At 42.7% G+C, this 22,404-nt stretch overlaps 1 long non-coding RNA gene across 1 annotated transcript; it reads right to left on the reverse strand.

Moving 5' to 3' along the window:
- Positions 1–985: 985 nt before the first annotated feature.
- On the reverse strand, positions 986–22,209 carry LOC123734136 (uncharacterized). Its single transcript, XR_006764446.1, has 3 exons — positions 22,158–22,209; positions 1,541–1,685; positions 986–1,409 (listed from the first exon to the last, which is right to left on the reverse strand). It is a non-coding gene; the product is annotated as an uncharacterized lncRNA (long non-coding RNA).
- Positions 22,210–22,404: the final 195 nt, after the last annotated feature.

The following is a 22,404-nucleotide window of genomic DNA, read 5'->3' on the forward strand; positions in this document are numbered from 1 at the left end:
TGCCAACCTGCCTCCAGAACAAGATTCATGACAATAAATGCCAACCTGCCTCCCAGTCGTCCCCTCCTTATCTTTACAAGGCTGCAGAACATGCAAGCTAGTGATGTGGGGGTTCTCTCATAAGCCTCAGTCCCCAGGTGGGTAGATGGCAGGTTGTATAAAGAGAAGCTAGTGATGTGGGGGGTTCTCTCATAACCCTCAGTCCCCAGGTGGGTAGATGGCAGGTTGAATAAAGAGAAGCTAGTGATGTGGGGGTTCTCTCATAACCCTCAGTCCCCAGGTGGGTAGATGGCAGGTTGAATAAAGAGAAGCTAGTGATGTGGGGGTTCTCTCATAACCCTCAGTCCCCAGGTGGGTAGATGGCAGGTTGAATAAAGAGAAGCTAGTGATGTGGGGGTTCTCTCATAACCCTCAGTCCCCAGGTGGGTAGATGGCAGGTTGAATAAATAGAAAACGATAGGCTACATAAAACAATCCATAAATGTATAATTATTATGTAATTTACACAAAACATTAAGGACACTTTTCTTTCCATGACAAACTGACCAGGCGTAACTCAATATTAGGAAGGTATCCTTAATATTTTGTCCACTCAGTGGCTCTGACCCTTTACGTAACAGTCAATCCTCTTTTTATTGGGTATTTACCAACGTTTCAGCATCACTGTGCCTTCTTCAGGGTGATGTCATCAATACTTGAACCAGGTTATGTAGATGAGCAGTGCAATTAGTGCAACCAATGACAATAGAGGGGTGTGTCATAATGATTAAGTTAATTACAATGAATTAATGAAACTGTTAAAAAAAAACAATAGTTTATGGCATATTAAATATTAAACAATAGTAGGGTATATTATATATATCCGGCTCTCCATGTAATCGGATTCATTATGATCTAGGATCAGGTTCCCCCCTCTCCATGTAATCTGATTCATTATGATCTAGGATCAGGTCCCCCCCTCTCCATGTAATCTGATTCATTATGATCTAGGATCAGGTCCCCCCTCTCCATGTAATCTGATTCATTATGATATAGGATCAGGTCCCCCCTCTCCATGTAATCTGATTCATTATGATATAGGATCAGGTCCCCCCTCTCCATGTAATCTGATTCATTATAATCTAGGATCAGGTCCTCCTCTCCATGTAATCTGATGCATTATGATCTATAAGGCTAAACTGATCCTAGATCAGCTCTCCTACTCTTTATGAATACTGTCACAGGTGACACTGCATCTGGCATCAATGTCCTCCATGAAGATGAGACTGATGTTCTGGCCTCTCATCCCCTCCTTCATCTCTCAGCAGGTTCACTGCATCTGGCATCAATGTCCTCCATGAAGATGAGGTTGATGTTCTGGCCTCTCATCCCCTCCTTCATGTCTCAGCAGGTTCACTGCATTTGACAAACTACAGAAGAAGTACATCATTATCTGCACTAAACAACTAAATACAATTTACTAAATTAACTAAATTAATCAACACTGAAATAAAATACTGAATAAGAAACTGAAAAAAAACTCCTTATTACTGCATCCCACCTTTCACCCTTTTTCATGTTCAGGAAGTGAAGCGGGTGGTCATGCTGGCAGGAAACCCCAACACACCTGTCTCCTACAATTTCCTTGTTTTGGGTTTGGACCTGATGGCATTGCCTGCTTGAAATCCATGGCAACCCTAAAATATCTATAATAATATGAAGTACAATGCAAGTATTATGTACTGAAATGCTTCCTTGCAAGTTAACCTCTTGACAATGTCAAAATGAATAAAAAAATATACAGCTGTCTTTAATAAGATAAAACTGAACTAACTGCTATCTTGAAATGTTGAAAAAGTGTTTTAAAATAGGCATCCTATCATTTGAAATTTAGTGGAAAGGCTAAGTGATTCTCCCCCTGACAAGAAGTTGACAGCCTTCAAACATAGTGCAAAAAAAGTAGGCGTGAACATAGAATATTTTTGGGTCCAAAAAAAAATGTCAAAATGAATAAAAATATATACAGCTGTCTTTAATAAGATCAAACTGAACTAATTGCTATCTTGAAATGTTGAAAAAGTGTTTTTAAATAGGCATCCAATCATTTGAAAATTAGTTGAAAGGCTAAGTGATTCTCTTCCTCAGGTTACTAGAATATGCATATTATTAGTAGATTTGAATAGAAAACACCCTAAAGTTTCTAAAACTCTTTGAATGGTGTCTGTGAGTATAACAGAACTCATATGGCAGGCAAAAAAAACCTGAGAAAAAATTGAGTCAGGAAGTGGGAGAAATTCGAAATGTAGTTTTCTTTTCAATCCCTTGAAAAAACTACAATGACATGGTAGGTGCAACGTAAATCCTGACTCTTCCATTGGCTGTCAACAATCTTTAGGCACTGCTTTCATCCGTCATCTGTAACCGGGCAGAAAATTCTGTCTCATTCAATCCCTGGCCAATCAGAGAACAGGTGTCTTATGACTCGCATCCACGTGACTTAGCTGTTGTTTTTATTTACATTTACATTTAAGTCATTTAGCAGACGCTCTTATCCAGAGCGACTTACAAATTGGTGCATTCACCTTATGATATCCAGTGGAACAACCACTTTACAATAGTGCATCTAAATCTTTTAAGGGGGGAGGGGGGTTAGAAGGATTACTTTATCCTATCCCAGGTATTCCTTAAAGAGGTGGGGTTTCAGGTGTCTCCGGAAGGTGGTGATTGACTCCGCTGTCCTGGCGTCGTGAGGGAGCTTGTTCCACCATTGGGGTGCCAGAGCAGCGAACAGTTTTGACTGGGCTGAGCGGGAACTGTGCTTCCTCAGAGGTAGGGGGGACCAGCAGGCCAGAGGTGGATGAACGCAGTGCCCTTGTTTGGGTGTAGGGCCTGATCAGAGCCTGAAGGTACGGAGGTGCCGTTCCCCTCACAGCTCCGTAGGCAAGCACCATGGTCTTGTAGCGGATGCGAGCTTCAACTGGAAGCCAGTGGAGTGTGCGGAGGAGCGGGGTGACGTGAGAGAACTTGGGAAGGTTGAACACCAGACGGGCTGCGTCTATTTGTTCTTGTATGACTGAATACCTACAGCCCCGTTGTTAAATTATCCCAATTTTACGTTAAAAAATACCCTAAAGGATTGATTGTAAACATCGTTTGCCGTGTTTCTACAAATGGTAATGGAATTTTTTGGCCATTTCGTCTCACGGATTTGCGTCCACGCCACATTGGCATGGTAACATGTAGTTCTGGACGGGTCAACAAAACGGACGTATTTTGGACATAAATGATGGACTTTTGCAGAACAAATGAAAATTTTTCTTGTGGAAGTGGGAGCCCATCCCGAGTGCATTCCGCCGAAGATCAGCAAAAGGTAAGTAAATATTTCCAACATATTGTTAGAGATTTGTCGACGCCGTGGTTGTAGGCTAACTGTATAGCTTAGCATTGAAGGCTAACTGTATAGCTTAGCATTGAAGGCTAACTGTATAGCTTAGCATTGAAGGCTAACTGTATAGCTTAGCATTGAAGGCTAAGTTCTGTACTCAGAATATTGAACAATGTTGCTTTTTCCGTAACGTTATTTTTGAAATCTGACAAAGTGGTTGCATAAAGGAGTAGATTATTTGTAATTCTTTAAATAATTGTTAGATTTTTTTTTTCAACGTTTTATGAGTTCTTCCGTAAATTAAATGTGCCTTTTCACCGGCTGTTAAGGGGAGAAAACATTTTCTGAACGTCACGCACCAATGTAAAAATCGGTATTTTTGGATATAAATATAAACTTGATCGAACAAAAAATGCATGTATTGTCTAACATGATGTCCTAGGAGGGTCATCTGATTCAGATTGTCAAAGGTTTGTGCTTAATTTTAGCTGTATATCTGGTTTTGTGATGGCTATCGGCTTTGAAAATGGCTGAGATGCTAAAATAATGTAATGTTTTTCTTTCACCGTAAAGCCTTTTTGAAATAAGACAATGTGATTGGATTAACGAGTAGAGTATCTTTAAAATGCCATATAATACTTGAATTTTAATTTTGAGATTATTTGGATGTATATGATACTTTATCAGTGTTTACAGTCATACCAACATGATGTATATGATACTTTATCAGTGTTTACAGTCACACCAACATGATGTATATGATACTTTATCAGTGTTTACAGTCATACCAACATGATGTATATGATACTTTATCAGTGTTTACAGTCATACCAACATGATGTTTATGATACTGTCACGTCCTGACCAGTAGAGGGTGTAGTTGGGTCAGGATATGGCAGAAGGAAGTGTGTGTTTTTTATTGTTTCATTGATTTTGGCCGTGTGACTTCCAATCAGGCACAGCTGTAGAGGGTTGTGGTTGATTGGGAGTCACACATAAGTTGCCTACGTTTCCTTTGTGTTTCGTGGGTAATTGTTCTTGTCATTGTGGTTGCACCTGACAGGACTGTGTTGGCTGTCAGTTTTGTTGTTTTTGTGAATTGCATAGTGTTCGTTGAATTAAATATGACGAACCCTAACTCCGCCGCGTTTTGGTCCACTTCTTCCTCAGACAGCCGTTACAGAATTACCCACCAAACCCGGACCAAGCGGCGGAAGAGGAAGGAGCAGCAGGAGTACAGCGTTATGGACCAATGGACTTGGGAACAGATCCTGGACGGAGAGGGACCATGGACTCAGCCTGGGGATGATCGCCTCACGCAGTGGGAGATTGAAGCGGCGAGAGCGGAGAGGCGCTATTACGAGGAGAGAGAGCGCAACGAGTGCGAGAGGCAGCCCCAATAATTTTTTTGGGGGGGCACACGGGACAGTCGGTGGAGCTGGGGTCGGTACCAGAGCCAGTCGGGATGACATTGGAGGTGAGCGAGGGATATGAGGCAGAGACTGTGACGGGGTTAATGGGGAAATTAAGAGAGAGCGAGATGAGAGAGCTGCTAGTGTGGTGCATAAAGTACGGCATTCGCCCTAATGAGCGTGTCGTGGGAATGTCACCTGAGGCAGCTCTCCATACTCGTCCTGAGGTGCGTGCTGGTTGTCTGGTAAATACTGTGCCTGCGCCCAGAAACAGGCCTCCTGCATGTCTTCCCAGCCCTGCACGTCCTGTGCCTAAGCCCAGAACCAGGCCTCCTGCATGTCTTCCCACCCTGGTCAAGCCCGTGCCTCCTCCACGGACCAGTCCTCCAGTGGGTCTCCCTATCTTGGTCAAGCCCGTGCCTCCTCCACGGACCAGTCCTCCAGTGGGTCTCCCTATCCTGGTCAAGCCCGTGTCTCCTCCACGGACCAGTCCTCCAGTGGGTCTCCCTATCCTGGTCAAGCCCGTGCCTCCTCCACGGACCAGTCCTCCAGTGGGTCTCCCTATCCTGGTCAAGCCCGTGTCTCCTCCACGGACCAGTCCTCCAGTGGGTCTCCCTATCCTGGTCAAGCCCGTGTCTCCTCCACGGACCAGTCCTCCAGTGGGTCTCTCCACCCTGGTCCCTCCTGTGCCACCTCCTCAAACCAGGCCTCCAGCGGGTCTTCCCAGACTGGTGAGTCCAGGGCCTGCGCCCAGAGCCAGGCCTCCGTTATGTCTCCCCAGCCTGGTGAATCCTGAGCCGGAGCTGCCAGAGTGGCCAGACTGCCCGGAGCTGCCAGAGTGGCCAGACTGCCCGGAGCTGCGAGAGTGGCCAGACTGCCCGGAGCTGCCAGAGTGGCCAGACTGCCCGGAGCTGCCAGAGTGGCCAGACTGCCCGGAGCTGCCAGAGTGGCCAGACTGCCCGGAGCTGCCCGCCAGTCAACAGTCACCAGAGCTGCCCGCCAGTCAACAGTCACCAGAGCTGCCCGGAGCTGCCAGAGTGGCCCGACTGCCCGGAGCTGCCAGAGTGGCCCGACTGCCCGGAGCTGCCAGAGTGGCCCGACTGCCCGGGTCTGCCAGAGTGGCCCTCCTGCCCTCCGGCCCAGCCCGAGTGGCCCTCCTGCCCTCCGGCCCAGCCCGAGTGGCCCTCCTGTCCTCCGGCCCAGCCCGAGTGGTCCGTCTGCCAGGGTCAGCCCGAGTGGCCCGTCTGCCCGGCGCAGCTATCGGCGCCACCAAAGTGGGCAACGCCGAAGGTGGAGCGAGGTCCACGTCCTGCACCTGAGCCACCTCCAGGATAAGTGGGTTGGGGAGGGGGGGTGTAGCACACTGCCATTGTTGACGGCAGCCACCCTCCCTTCCCTCCCTTTTTTTTTGTTTAGAACTCATATGGCAGGCAAAAACCTGAGAGATTCCTTTACAGGAAGTGGCCTGTCTGACCATTTATTGGCTTTCTTTGACATCTCTTCCCAAAACAAAGGATCTCTGCGGTAACGTGACACTTCCCACGGCTCCCATAGGCTCTCAGAGCCCGGGAAAAAACAGAATGTCGTCATTGCAGCCCCAGGCTGAAGCACATTATCGCCTTAGTCAAGTGGCCGATCAGGGGACAAAGGGCTTAGGCACATGCACTGGCCGCCCCCGTCTTTCTGTTTTTCCCTCTATTTACCGAAACGTAGATTCCCGGTCGGAATATTATCGCTTTTTTACGAGATAAATTGCATAAAAATTGATTTTAAACAGCGGTTGACATGCTTCGAAGTACGGTAATGGAATATTTAGAAATTTTTTGTCACGAAATGCGCCATGCTCGCGACCCTGATTTACCATTTTGGATTGTGTCTAGAACGCACCAACAAAACGCCGCTGTTTGGATATAACGATGGATTATTTGGGACCAAACCAACATTTGTTATTGAAGTAGAAGTCCTGGGAGTGCATTCTGACGAAGAACAGGAAAGGTAATAACATTTTTATTATAGTAAATCTGATTTTGGTGAAGGCTAAACTTGCCGGGTGTCTAAATAGCTAGCCCGTGATGGCTGGGCTATGTACTTAGAATATTGCAAAATGTGCTTTCACCAAAAGCTATTTTAAAATCGGACATATCGAGTGCATAGAGGAGTTCTGTATCTATAATTCTTAAAATAATTGTTATGCTTTTTGTGAACGTTTATCGTGAGTAATTTAGTAAATTGTTAGTAAATTCCCCGGAAGTATGCTAGTTCTGAACGTCACATGCTAATGTAAAAAGCAGTTTTTTGATATAAATATGAACTTGATTGAACAAAACATGCATGTATTGTATAACATAATGTCCTAGGTGTGTCATCTAAGGTATTTGAAAATCGCACCACAGGATTCAACTGGCTGTTACGTAGGTGGGACGATTTGGTGCCACCTGCCCTAGAGAGGTTAACCGGCGCCTTACAACCCCCCGGGAATTGGTCAAAGCATATAGTGAGTTTTGAGTTAATAACATTGGGATGAAAATTCTCGTGACAACTTGGTCCTTCGAGCCGGATCTCAATACCTGCCTCTGTCGTCCCAAGGAACTGCTGGAAACCGTGCACGGGCGGATCCAGGATCCGTAAGACAAAGACCTGACCTTTGAATTGAGGGTTTATTTCAGGCCAGTGGTGAACTGGTACACGACAGAGGTGGTGTCGACCATTCAAACAGTTTTAGAAACTTTAGAGTTTTCTATCCATATATAATAAGTATATGCATATTCTAGTTACTGGGTAGGATTAGTAACCAGATTAAATCGGGTACATTTTTTTATCCAGACGTGCAAATGCTGCCCCCCTAGCCCTAACAGGTTAATGTATTTTTATTTTAGTATAAGTAGTATATCCTGATAGCCAAGGTTGGTTTGGCTTTACCTTTTAAGGGAGGGAATGGATATATAAAAGGGTATTATATGATTTTTTAAAAAGTAATTAGGAGTAATTTAGGAAGATTTGACCCTCCAGAGGAGAGCCACATTTGAATATATGAAGATGACATATTGGTGGCGAATCCCTCCCAGGGGGGCTGTAAAGCGAACACTCTAGCTCTGTTAGTGTTCTTAGCAGAACAAGGTCATAAAGTTAATAAGAGGAAGTTACAGCTCTGGCAGGAACAGGTCATTTATTTGGGACACACAATAAGACAGGAAGGGAGAACACTTAATTCCACCAGAAAGACAGCCATTCTAGAAGCACCTAAACCACTCAATAAGAAACAGATGAGTTTTCTTGGAATGATTAACTATTGTCGTGCGTAGATACCCCACTTTGCATTACATACAGGGAAGCTTAGTGAGTTGATATATGGTAAAGCTATGGCAGCAAAAGATAAGATCAAGTGGACAGATGAGGTTGAGAACCAGTTTGTAACGATAAAGAAGTTATTGAAAACTAGCTCTGTCCTAGCGTTTCCCAGATATGATTGTCCTTTTACACAGACAGTAGACTGTAGGGAAGGATTCATGACGTCAGTACTAACCCAGAGACACGGGGGGGGGAGAAATAGGCCTAATGCTTATTATTCCTCCCGATTAGATGAAGTAGCCCAAGCCATGCCACTATGTTTGCAGTCTGTGGTGGCAGCAGCTCAGGCAGTTGAGGACTCGGCATCTGTTGTGCTCTATCATGATTTGACTTTAAAAGTTCCTCATGCCGTATCCATACTGTTGTTAGAACATAAGATGGCTTACAGGTCACCAGCTAGACATTTGTCTTGTATGATAATTCTTTTGAACATGCCTAATTTGACAATAGGATGTTGTACTACTCTGAACCCCTCAACATTAGTTCCTATTGCAACAGATGGCAGCCCACATGATTGTGTAACAGAAACTGAGAAAGTTGTCGTACCAAGACCCGATTTGACTTATCTAGCTTTACCTGATGGGGAACTGACTATGTTTGTAGATCGATCATCAAGAAAAAACCATGATGGCACTAATGCGACAGGATATGCTATAGTTACAGACACAGAGGTCTTGGAAGCAGAGCCGTTACCGAGAAACTATTCAGCACAATAAGCAGAAATAGTAGCACTTACCCGTGCGTGTCAGTTAGGGACAGGAAAACGTATTACTATTTACAAAGACAGTGCCTATGCATTTAACACAGTACACATATTTGCAGCCCAATGGAGAAGCAGGGGAATGGTAACCACTCCTGGGAAACCTATTACACACGCTCAGTTGATTTTGAATCTATTAGATGCTGTACTTTTGCCAGAAAAGTTAGCTATTTGTAAATGTGAGGCCAACATTAGAGGGACAGATAGTGTCAGTAACAACAACAGAAAAGCAGATGCGGAAACGAAAAGGCAGGTCTTAAACCGCAGCCGTCGACACAGCAGTTTTTAAAAGAGGAAGTAAACATAGACAAAGCTATATTAAAATTGTCAGTCTAGAGCACCAGTGAAAGGGATTTCGAAATGGGAGAAGTTAGGAGCAATTTATATAAGGACGGTATTTGGTATCATGATAAGTTACCAATACTACCTAAGTCATTGTTTAGATATGCGGCAAGATTGACACATGGGCAGAGCCATGTGTCAACAGGGGATAGTAGAGCAGGTGGTAGAGCAGGTTAGAAAACACTTTGTGGCCTATTGGATAACGAACTACTTAAAAAAATAAAAAATATAATAGACAAGTATATTAAATGGGAAGAACCGTTCCCAACTTACTGGGAGAATACGATTAGGGTAGTTGGTTTACTAGGATCTATCTCTTTAAATAATGGATTACATTTTAGCTGATCAGGTAAACCATATAGAATGCCAGAGTTAGGGAGGCCAGAACAGGTAGACATAGAAGTTGAAGATACACTAACAGAACACATGGTTAACCAAACCCGTATGTCCGAGACTTTGTGTCCAACAGGTGAATTACAGGAGAAGATGATTCACTCAATCCAACCAGGAGACTGGGTGTGGATCCAGTCCCTGAGGAGAAAAGAACTGGAAGCAGCCACGGTGGGAGGGCCCATACCAAGTGTTCCTGGTAATAGCCTTCGTGGTGAGAATAGCTGAAAGAGCTACCTGGGTTCATATCACACATTGCGGGAGGGTAAGACACACTGACACTGTCGAACAATCACAGAGTTAGGAGAAGAACCGAATACCAATAAGGTTCAGGGGTTACCTCTCTAACAAAGATTCCCTAACCCGCCCGATCCTCACTGTGTGCGTTCATAGAAGTGAAAGTGTGGGTTGGCCTCTAGCCAGTGATATATTCTCCGGGAGGGGGTGGGGCTTTACAGGGGTACTGGTCAGTCTGAGCTGTCTGATTTTGGGAGCCATATTCCTAATACACCATGAACCACTCGAGAAGTCAGAAAGTTGTAACTTGACCCATAGTGTAGAAGATGAGGAGTTTATATGGCCTAGGTACAAAAGGTCACTCGATCTGGATAAAAAGGAAGTGAGATTAGAGTTAGGGAAGGATGTCTCAATAGAGTTCTATGCAGACCAAATGGGGTCCCTAACCTCCTGGCAGTCTAGGACTCGGACTTCATGGGGAAGATATCTGTGTAGATCCCGGTGTAACTCATGGAATCATAGCTCACACAGAGAGAGAAGGCTATGTCAATCCACACACCCAATATAGAAACAGATGGAATATAGTGAAGGCCAGGGTTTTTGACTGCAATCCAGAGCAAGGGAAGTATTGCTTGAAGATAGGAATGACCATTAAAAGCATAAGGAAAGAGGATTTAGGGTTATGGTATGTTGGCCTTGACCAGACCATTGTCGACACTGCAGTACCATTCCGAGTAGTAGAGGTTAGGACAGGAGATAGTTCTACCGCCAGCCAGAATACCAGTAGTACCCCTGATAAAACGGACATTACCCGTGTAGTCATCCAGAGCCAAGGACCGGTGAGGATAGTTCAGACGAAAGATCTTAAGGAAGTGATTGAGGTGGAGACTTGGTTTGGGGATTCCAACCTATGGCTGGAATGGATTCAGTATACAGCTAGATCAGTAGCTAAAGAAGAAGGTTATGCCTGCGCAACAGCCAAACTTCAGTTGACAACCATCCCCTTTCTACCCGATGGAATTAATTTACCAAGGGGAATGGCCTGTATGGTAAAGCTGTTCATGAAGGCAAGGAAGCCAGACAGTTGCACTGATCTGCATTATCTGTATCCTATGTGCCCATTAGATCCAGACTTCCCACTTTCATAGTCGCAGGAGGAGACTATTATTGCGTGGCTCGACACAACACACACGGATGGAACGTAGGGGGAAGTAAGAACATGCAATAGGACAGAGAATGTTACAACGGACGAGACAATGAGGGACCTGACTGGGTGGTTGAGTTCCGAGGACTTTAGTAAGATAAAAAGGCCGAGAGCGGATGTCTGGTGGTTTTGTGGAGGTATGAAGCTGTGGCCAAACCTGCCTGCAAATTGGACTGGTATTTGTGCATTGGTACAGTTAGGCATGCCCTTCACCCTTATACAACACAAAGACCTGGTGCCAGGTGAAAGAGATGGGAGGAGTGCTCCGTCAGGGTCCTTTGAGGATAGAATTTACATTGATAGCATTGGGGTTCCAAGGGAGGTGCCTGATGAGTTTAAAGCTAGGAATCAGATATGGGCTGGATTGGAATCAAGTCTTTTTGGTGGTCAACTCTCAATAAAAATGTGGATTGGATAAATTACATTTATTATAACCAACAGCGTTTCATCAACTATACCAGAGAGGCAATTCAAGGGTTAGCAGAACAGACAGCTGCGAACACTTTGATGGTATTGCAGAATAGAATAGCTTTGGATATGCTTCTGGCTGAAAAGGGTGGTGTGTGTGTGATGTTCGGATCTGAATGCTGTACTTTCATCCCTGAGAACACTGCTCCAGATGGATTATTGACCAAGGCCCTGGTCGGTCTAAACAATTTAGTTCAGGAGTTAGCAGAATATTCCGGGGTGGACACGGCACTCACGGGATGGTTTGGTAGTACGTTCGGAAAATGGAAAAAGGTTGTAATCACTGTGTTGTGGGCTGCTTTCACCTGTATGACTGTGTTGATATTATGTGGTTGTTGTTTGGTCCCTTGTGCGAGAGGTCTTATTTCCAGGGCTCTGGAGAGATCGATGACGGAGCAGATGGTGAGATACGGACCGATTCCAAGTTCAGACCAGTGGGATGACAAATACCTACCGCCGAGCCTGGTGGAGGATTCATTCAATTACGAGGAGCCCATGTTTAGGAAGACTGTTTCTCTAAATGAAGGTCATAGCAAAAATCCTAATCCTGACTGGACATAGGCTTAGAACAGTCATTGATAAGTATGTAATGAAAATACATGTATTCGTTTTCTTTGATCTAGTTTGATTTTGTGTGACATTTCTGAATCCAATAAAAATAGATGTGTTAATGTGTATGTGAAATATTTAGCCAATAGGGTGGATTGTAATGGAAATAATATGATTAACCTGTTAGGGCTAGGGGGCAGTATTGACACGGCCGGATAAAAAACGTATCCGATTTAATCTGGTTACTACTACTGCCCAGTAACTAGAATATGCATATAATTATTAGCTTTGGATAGAAAACACCCTAAAGTTTCTAAAACTGTTTGAATGGTGTCTGTGAGTATAACAGAACTCCTATGGCAGGCAAAAACCTGAGAAGGTTTCATGCAGGAAGTGGCCTGTCTGACAAGTGGTCGGTCTTCTTGTCTCTGTTTATTGAAGAGTCAGGATCTTAGCTGTAACGTGACACTTCCTACGGCTCCCATAGGCTCTCAGAGCCTGGGAAAAAGCTGAACGATATTGAGGCAGCCCCTGGCTGAAACACATTATCGCCTTTGCCAAGTGGCCGATCAGAGGACAAAGGAATTAGGTGCGTGCCCGAGTCGACCCAGTGATATATTTTCTTTCATCTGTTTACCTAATTGCAGATTCCCAGTCGGAATATTATTGCTTTTTTACGAGAAAAATGGCATAAAAAATGGATTTTAAACAGCGGTTGACATGCTTCGAAGTACGGTAATGAAATATTTAGAAATCTTTTGTCACGAGATGCGCCGTGCGCATGACCCTTATTTACCATTCGGATAGTGTCTAGAACGCACGAACAAAACGCCGCTGTTGGAACATAACTATGGATTATTTTGGACCAAACCAACATTTGTTATTGAAGTAGAAGTCCTGGGAGTGCATTCTGATGAAGAACAGGAAAGGTAATCAAACTTTTCTAATAGTAAATCTGATTTTGGTGAAGGCTAAACTTGCTGGGTGTCTAAATAGCTAGCCCTGTGATGCCGGGCTATCTACTGAGAATATTGCAAAATGTGCTTTCACCGAAAAGCTATTTTAAAATGGGACATATCGAGTGCATAGAGGAGTTCTGTATCTATAATTCTTAACCTGTTAGGGCTAGGGGGCAGTATTGACACGGCTGGATAAAAAACTTACCCGATTTAATCTGGTTACTACTCCTGCCCAGTAACTAGAATATGCATATAATTATTGGCTTTGGATAGAAAACACCCTAAAGTTTCTAAAACTGTTTGAATGGTGTCTGTGAGTATAACAGAACTCATATGTCAGGCAAAAACCTGAGAAGATTTCATGCAGGAAGTGGCCTGTCTGACAAGGTGTCGTTCTTCTTGTCTCTGTTTATTGAAGAGTGAGGACCTTAGCTGTCCCGTGACACTTCCAACGACTGCCATAGGTTCTCAGAAGGCGGCAAAACGCTGAATCGTGGCTTTGCAGGCTCTGGCTGAAACAAAGTAGCGCGTTTGGGTAGTGGCTGGTTACAGTACTGTGAGACTCAGGCTCGTGCCCGCGTCGACCGAAAGCTTTGTTTTCTTTCCTCTGTTTAGCTAAATGGACATTCCCGGTCGGAATATTATTGCTTTTTTACGAGAAAAATGGCATAAAAATGGATTTTAAACAGCGGTTGACATGCTTCGAAGTACGGTAATGGAATATTTAGATTTTTTTTGGTCACGAATTGCGCCATGCGCGCGACCCTGATTTACCATTTCGGATAGTGTCTGGTACGCACGAACAAAACGCCGCTATTCGGATATAACGATGGATTATTTTGGACCAAACCAACATTTGTTATTGAAGTAGCAGTCCTGGGAGTGCATTCTGACGAAGACAACAAAAGGTAATCAAACTTTTATAATAGTAAATCTGATATTGGTGAGTGCTAAACTTGCCGGGTGTCTAAATAGCTAGCTCGTGATGGTTGGGCTATGTACTTAGAATATTGCAAAATGTGCTTTCACCAAAAAGCTATTTTAAAATCGGACATATCGAGTGCATAGAGGAGTTCTGTATCTATAATTCTTAAAATAATTGTTATGCTTTTTGTGAACGTTTATCGTGAGTAATTTAGTAAATTGTTAGTGAATTCGCCGGAAGTTTGCTAGTATGCTAGTTCTGAACGTCACATGCTAATGTAAAAAGCTGGTTTTTGATATAAATATGAACTTGATTGAACAAAACATGCATGTATTGTAAAACATAATGTCCTAGGGTTGTCATCTGATGAAGATCATCAAAGGTTAGTGCTGCATTTAGCTGTCTTCTGGGTTTTTGTGACATTATATGCTAGCTTGAAAAATGGGTGTCTGATTATTTCTGGCTTGGTACTCTGCTGACATAATCTAATGTTTTGCTTTCGTTGTAAAGCCTTTTTGAATTCGGACAGTGTGGTTAGATTAACCTGTTAGGGCTAGGGGGCAGTATTGACACGGCTGGATAAAAAACGTACTCGATTTAATCTGGTTACCACTCCTACCCAGTAACTAGAATATGCATATACTTATTACATATGGATAGAAAACACCCTAAATTTTCTAAAACTGTTTGAATGGTGTCTGTGAGTATAACAGAACTCATTTGGCAGGCAAAACCCTGAGACATTTTCTGACAGGAAGTGGATACCTGATGTGTTGTATTGCCTTTAAAAATATCCCATTGAAAAACACAGGGGCTGAGGAATATTTTGGCACTTCCTATTGCTTCCACTAGATGTCACCAGCCTTTACAAAGTGTTTTGAGTCTTCTGGAGGGAGATCTGACCGAACAAGAGCCATGGAACGATGATGTCCCATTAGACACCTGGCGCGCGAGTTCATGTTGGGTACCCTCGTTCCAATACGTTATAAAAGAGTATGCACTCGTCCACCTTGAATATTATTCATGTTCTGGTTAAAAAGGCCCTAATGATTTATGCTATACAACGTTTGACATGTTTGAACGAACGTAAATATATTTTTTCCCCTTGTTCATGACGAGAAGTCCGACTGGCTTAGATCATGTGCTAACAAGACGGAGATTTTTGGACATAAATGATGAGCTTTTTTGAACAAAACTACATTCGTTATGGACCTGTGATACCTGGAAGTGACATCTGATGAAGAGAATCAAAGGTAATGGATTATTTACATAGTATTTTCGATTTTAGATCTCCCCAACATGACGTCTAGTCTATATCGCAACGCGTATTTTTCTGGGCGCAGTGCTCAGATTATTGCAAAGTGTGATTTCCCAGTAAGGTTATTTTTAAATCTGGCAAGTTGATTGCGTTCAAGAGATGTAAATCTATAATTCTTTAAATGACAATATAATATTTTACCAATGTTTTCTAATTTTAATTATTTAATTTGTGGCGCTGACTTGACTGCCGGTTATTGGAGGGAAACGATTTCCTCAACATCAATGCCATAGTAAAACGCTGTTTTTGGATATAAATATGAACTTGATAGAACTAAAAATGCATGCATTGTCTAACATAATGTCCTAGGAGTGTCATCTGATGGAGATTGTAAAAGGTTAGTGCATCATTTTAGCTGGTTTTATGGTTTTGGTTACCCTGTCCTTGAATTGACAAAACATTACACACAACTCTTGTAAATGTACTGTCCTAACATACTCTAAATTTATGCTTTCGCCGTAAAACCTTTTTGAAATCGTAAAACGTGGTTAGATTAAGGAGATGTTTATCTTTCAAAGGGTGTAAAATAGTTGTATGTTTGAAAAATTTGAATTTTGACATTTATTTGGATTCAAATTTGCCGCTCTTGAAATGCACCTGCTGTTGATGGAGTGCACCACGGGTGGCACGCTAGCGTCCCACCTAGCCCATAGAGGTTAACGAGAGTCTTGTCTTTAAATAGCTGTAAAATAGTCATATGTTTGAGAAATTGAAGTAATAGCATTTCAAAGGTTTTGAAAATCGCGCCACAGGATTCAACTGGCTGTTACGTAGGTGGGACGAATTCGTCCCGCCTGCCCCAGAGAGGTTAAATTTACTAAATTACTCACGATAAACGTTCACAAAAAGCATAACAATTATTTTAAGAATTATAGATACATTACTCCTCTATGCACTCGATATGTCCGATTTTAAAATAGTTTTTCGGATGAAGCACATTTTGCAATATTCTGAGTAGATAGCCCGGCATCACAGGGCTAGCTATTTAGACACCCGGCAAGTTTAGCCTTCACCAAAATCCCATTTACTATAACAAAAATGGTCTTACCTTTCCTGTTCTTCATCAGAATGCACTCCCAGGACTTCTACTTCAATAACAAATGTTGGTTTGGTCCCAAATAATCCATTGTTATATCCAAACAGCGTCGTTTTGTTCGTGAGTTCTAGACACTATCCGAAATGGTAAATAACGGTCCCACGCATGGCGCATTTCGTGACAAAAAATTTCTAAATATTCCATTACCGTACTTCGAAGCATGTCAACCGCTGTTTAAAATAAATTTTTATGCCATTATTCTTGTAAAAAGCGATAATATTCCGACCGGGAATCTGCAATTAGCTAAACAGCCGAAGGAAAATACTGCAAGGGGTCGAATCGGGCACGCGCCTAATTCCATTGTCCTCTGATGGGCCACTTGGAAAAGGCGATAATGTGTTTCAGCCTGACGCTGCCTCGTCATCGTTCAGGTTTTTCCCGGGCTCTGAGAGCCTATTGGAGCCCTAGTAAATGTCACGTTACAGCTAAGATCCTGACTCTTCAATACACAGAAGCAAGAACAACAACACCTTGTCAGACAGGCCACTTCCTGCATGAAACCTTCTCAGGTTTTTGCCTGCCATAGGAGTTCTGTTATACTCACAGACACCATTCAAACAGTTTTAGAAACTTTAGGGTGTTTTCTATCCATATGTAATAAGTATATGCATATTCTAGTTACTGGGTAGGAGTGGTAACCAGATTAAATCGGGTACGTTTTTATCCGGACGTGAAAATACTGCCCCCTATCCCAAACAGGCTAAGGACACCTTTCTTTCCATGACAAACTGACCAGGCGTAACTCAATATTAGGAAGGTATCCTTAATATTTTGTCCACTCAGTGGCTCTGACCCTTTACATAACAGTCAATCCTCTTTTCCAGGAAACCTTCTTTAAATTTCCCCAAATGCTTCCACACTGCTGCTCTCTCACAGCTGCTCCAGGGCATCTTGGGTTGAGGAGTCATTCTCTTCTAACCTGATCACAGCTGCTCCAGGGCCTCTTGGGTTGAGGAGTCATTCTCTTCTAACCTGATCACAGCTGCTCCAGGGCCTCTTGGGTTGAGGAGTCATTCTCTTCTAATCTGATCACAGCTGCTCCAGGGCCTCTTGGGTTGAGGAGTCATTCTCTTCTAATCTGATCACAGCTGCTCCAGGGCCTCTTGGGTTGAGGAGTCATTCTCTTCTAACCTGATCACAGCTGCTCCAGGGCCTCTTGGGTTGAGGAGTCATTCTCTTCTAACCTAATCACAAACAAAGACAAGATTCAAACAAATAAACATGATGGTCCAACATAATAGGGGACAGGGGAGGTATAGGGAAGGTAGGGGAGAGGAGGGGGTTATGGGGAAGGTAGGGGAGAGGAGGGGGTATAGGGAAGGTAGGGGAGAGGAGGGGGACTTCCTCCATGTCAGGGAAGGTAGGGAAGAGGAGATGAAAAGGAAAGACTTTGTGTCAGGTAAGCAGCCTCCAAGTCTACCCTCACCAACTGACCAGACTGAGTGAGTTCTGAACATCCCTCTCTGTCCTCTGATGCTGCGTCCAAGTCTTCTTGGGTCTTTCTGGTGTCTCTGTCTTGACTCTTTAGTGAGTTTTTTCAGTTCTTTCCCAGGCTGCCTGAAAAACACAAAAAGATGGCACATACATAAGAGTTATAAACTATCAAAATAAAGAGAATCCCACACTCCATATATAAACTCCCAATAATTTATTGGTTATTTACCAACATTTCAGCATCACTGTGCCTTCTTCAGGGTGATGTCATCAATACTTGAACCAGGTTATCTAGACAAACAGTGCAATTAGTGCAAACAATGACAATAGAGAGGGGTGTGTCATAATGATTAAGTTAATTACAATGAATTAATGAAACTTTTTTAAAAAACAATAGTTTATGGCATATTAAATATTAAAAAATAGTAGGCTATATTATACATATACGGTTCTCCATGTAATCTGATTAATTACGATCTAGGATCAGGTCCCCCCTCTCCATGTAATCTGATTCATTATGATCTAGGATCAGGTCCCCCCTCTCCATGTAATCTGATTCATTATGATATAGGATCAGGTCCCACCTTGTCCATGTAATCTGATTCATTATGATCTAGGATCAGGTCCCCCCTCTCCATGTAATCTGATTCATTATGATCTAGGATCAGGTCCCCCTCTCCATGTAATCTGATTCATTATAATCTAGGACCAGGTCCCCCCTCTCCATGTTTTCTGATTCATTATGATCTAGGATCAGGTCCCTCCTCTCCATGTAATCTGACTCATTATTTTCTAGGATAAGGTCCCCGCTCTCCATGTAATCTGATTCATTATGATCTAGGATCAGGTCCCCCCCTCTCCATGTAATCTGATTCATTATGATCTAGCATCAGGTCCCCCCTCTCCATGTAATCTGATTCATTATTATCTAGGATCAGGTCCCCCTCTCCATGTAATGTGATTCATTATGATCTAGGATAAGGTCCCCCCTCTCCATGTAATCTGATTCATTATGATCTAGGATCAGGTCCCCCCTCTCCATGTAATCTGATTCATTATGATGTAGGATCAGGTCCCCCCTCTCCATGTAATCTGATTCATTATGATATAGGATCTTTTTATTTTTTTTATTTAATATTTATTTAACCAGGTAGGCCAGTTGAGAACAAGTTCTCATTTACAACTGCGACCTGGCCAAGAATAAAGCAAAGCAGTGCGACCGAAACACCAACACAGAGTTACCTGGAATAAACAAGCGTACAGTCAATGACACAATATAAAAAGAAAGTCTATATACAGTGTGTGCAAATGGCGTGAGGGGGTAAGGCAATAAAAAGGCCGTAGTAGCAAAGTAATCATAATTTATCAGATTAACACTGGAGTGATAGATGAGCAGATGATGATGTGTAAGTAGTGATACTGGTGTGCAAAAGAGCAGTAAAGTAAATAAAAACAGTATGGGGATGAGGTAGGTAGATTGGGTGGGCTATTTACAGATGGACTATGTACAGCTGCAGCGATCGGTTAGCTGCTCAGATAGCTGATGTTTAAAGTTAGTGAGGGAAATATAAGTCTCCGGCTTCAGCGATTTTTGCAATTCAAAGCCAAAGGAGGTGTTGGCTTTGGGGATGACCAGTGAGATGTACCTGCTGGAGCGCGTGCTATGGGTGGGTGTTGTTATCGTGACCAGTGAGCTGAGATAAGGCGGAGCTTTACCTAGCATAGACTTGTAGATGACCTGGAGCCAGTGGGTCTGGCGACGAATATGTAGCGAGGGCCAACCAACTAAAATTACCTGTGTTGCAATCATGAAAAAAAACTACCCGGCCTTCATCGTTTGACATTGAGAACATTGGGAGAGATGAGAGCTGACGTTTTAGTAAATGTGCAGATTACGTATCTCAGTCACAGACAAGAAGCTCAATTAAGACATTATCTTCACCACTGGGACTGGGGACAACAGGACCACAGGCCAAATAATACAGCTCAACACTTCCATACTACCACAGTGAGTAGAATCAGGCTTCTGAACACAGAAAACTTGCAGAATTATTAATGATGAATTGTATTAGACGTTATTAGACATTTCTGTTGTTGAGGAGGATGGGAGACCCACAGAGACGTCAAAATGTTTTTCAAAAATCGTCGAAGAGTCATTTTTTAACCTAAAGCATTTAATAAAGACACTTATAGTACAATATTATGGGGAATAGGAATGAGAGGGCTACTTACACCAGTTTTGGGAAGGGATCACAGCAGTGATTGAATGAGGGTATGAGGCATGAGTTGAGGTGTTCAGAGGCTTGACCAGTGCAGGACAGGATTTGACTGGGAAGACAATAACACAACACACTACACAGTGAGACAAAAGAGCTAAGAATGAGTTAGTCCAAGCAAGGAGTAAAATCATAGATGTGTAATAATGTCTTTGTGATTGACTCTACATAAAGTAATGAGAGAAAATTGACAGGGGTTCCCTCACAGTGCTTGGAGAGGAAACATTCAATGTGCCAGTGGATGAGTGGGCCACATGAGACGTGGCTTCCAGTTCATGTGAGGAGGTAGTTGACAATGGTAGTGGAGTGGTCATCGCTTGTTAACTTGTTATGGATGGTGGGCAGTATTTTCACGGCCGGATAAAAAAAAAGTACCCGATTTAATCTGATTATTACTCCTGCCCAGAAACTAGAATATGCATATAATTATTAGCTTTGGATAGAAAACACTCCAAAGTTTCTAAAACTGTTTGAATGGTGTCTGTGAGTACAACAGAACTCATTTGGCAGGCCAAAACCTGAGAAGATTCCTTACAGGAAGTGCCCTCTCTGACCATTTCTTGGCCTTCTACACTCTCTTTATTGAAAACGGAGGATCTCTGCTGTAACGTGACACTTCCTACAGCTCCCATAGGCTCTCAGAAGGTGGCGGAATGGTGAATGATGACTTTGCAGGCCATGGCTGAAAAACAGTAGCGCATTTGGATAGTGGTCGATCTGAGAACAATGAGACTGGGGGCGCGTGCAGAGAAGACCCCATGTTTTTATTTTCAGTCTTTGAACGAAAACAACGACTCCCAGTTGGAATATTATCGCTTTTTTACGAGAAAAATCGCATAAAAATTGATTTTAAACAGCGTTTGACATGCTTCGAAGTACGGTAATGGAATATTTTAAAAATTTTTGTCACGAAAAGCACCGGGCACGTCACCCTTCGTAACTCTTCGGATAGTGTCTTGAACGCACAACAAAATGCCGCTATTTGGATATAACTATGGATTATTTGGAACCAAACCAACATTTGTTATTGAAGTAGAAGTCCTGGGAGTGCATTCTGATGAAGAACAGCAATGGTAATCCAATTTTTCTTATAGTAAATCTGAGTTTGGTGAGGGCCAAACTTGGTGGGTGTCAAAATAGCTAGCCCGTGATGGCGAGCTATCTACTCAGAATATTGCAAAATGTGCTTTCACCGAAAAGCTATTTTAAAATCGGACATAGCGATTGCATAAAGGAGTTCTGTATTTATAATTCTTAAAATAATTGTTATGCTTTTTGTGAACGTTTATCGTGAGTAATTTAGTAAATTCACAGGAAGTTTCGGTGGGTATGCTAGTTCTGAACGTCACATGCTAATGTAAAAAGCTGTTTTTTGATATAAATATGAACTTGATTGAACAAAACATGCATGTATTGTATAACATAATGTCCTAGGAGTGTCATCTGATGAAGATCATCAAAGGTTAGTGCTGCATTTAGCTGTGGTTTTGTTTTTTGTGACATTATATGCTAGCTTGAAAAATGGGTGTCTGATTATTTCTGGCTGGGTACTCTGCTGACATAATCTAATGTTTTGCTTTCGTTGTAAAGCCTTTTTAAATCAGACAGTGTGGTTAGATTAACGAGTCTTGTCTTTAAAATTGTGTAAAATAGTCATATGTTTGAGAAATTGAAGTAATAGCATTTCTAAGGTATTTGAATAACGCGCCATGGGATTCCACTGGCTGTTGAGTAGGTGGGACGATTTCGTCCAACATACCCTAGAGAGGTTAAGCTTCAACTTTTCCGACACACACACATTAGTACATTCATCTTATAATCACTCGGTTATACCTTTTCAGGGTGAAATCATTTAGTCAAACCTTTAATCATAGTATTTCCATTACAATCAACCCTATTGGCTAAATATTTCACATACACTATAACACATCTATTTTTATTGGATTCAGAAATGTCACACAAAATCAAACTAGATCAAAGAAAACAAATACATGTATTTTCATTACATACTTATCAATGACTCTTCTAAGCCTATGTCCAGTCATAACTCTTCGGATTAGGATTTTTGCTATGACCTTCATTTAGAGAAACAGTCTTCCTAAACATTAAAGATGGTCTCGTCTAACATGGGCTCCTCGTAATTGAATGAATCCTCCACCAGGCTTGGCGGTAGGTATTTGTCATCCCACTGGTCTGAACTTGGAATCGGTCCGTATCTCACCATCTGCTCCGTCATCGATCTCTCCAGAGCCCTGGAAATGAGACCTCTCGCACAAGGGACCAAACAACAACCACATAATATCAACACAGTCATACAGGTGA

The sequence above is a fragment of the Salmo salar genome, unplaced genomic scaffold, assembly GCF_905237065.1.
Source record: "Salmo salar unplaced genomic scaffold, Ssal_v3.1, whole genome shotgun sequence".
Lineage (NCBI taxonomy): Eukaryota > Metazoa > Chordata > Actinopteri > Salmoniformes > Salmonidae > Salmo > Salmo salar.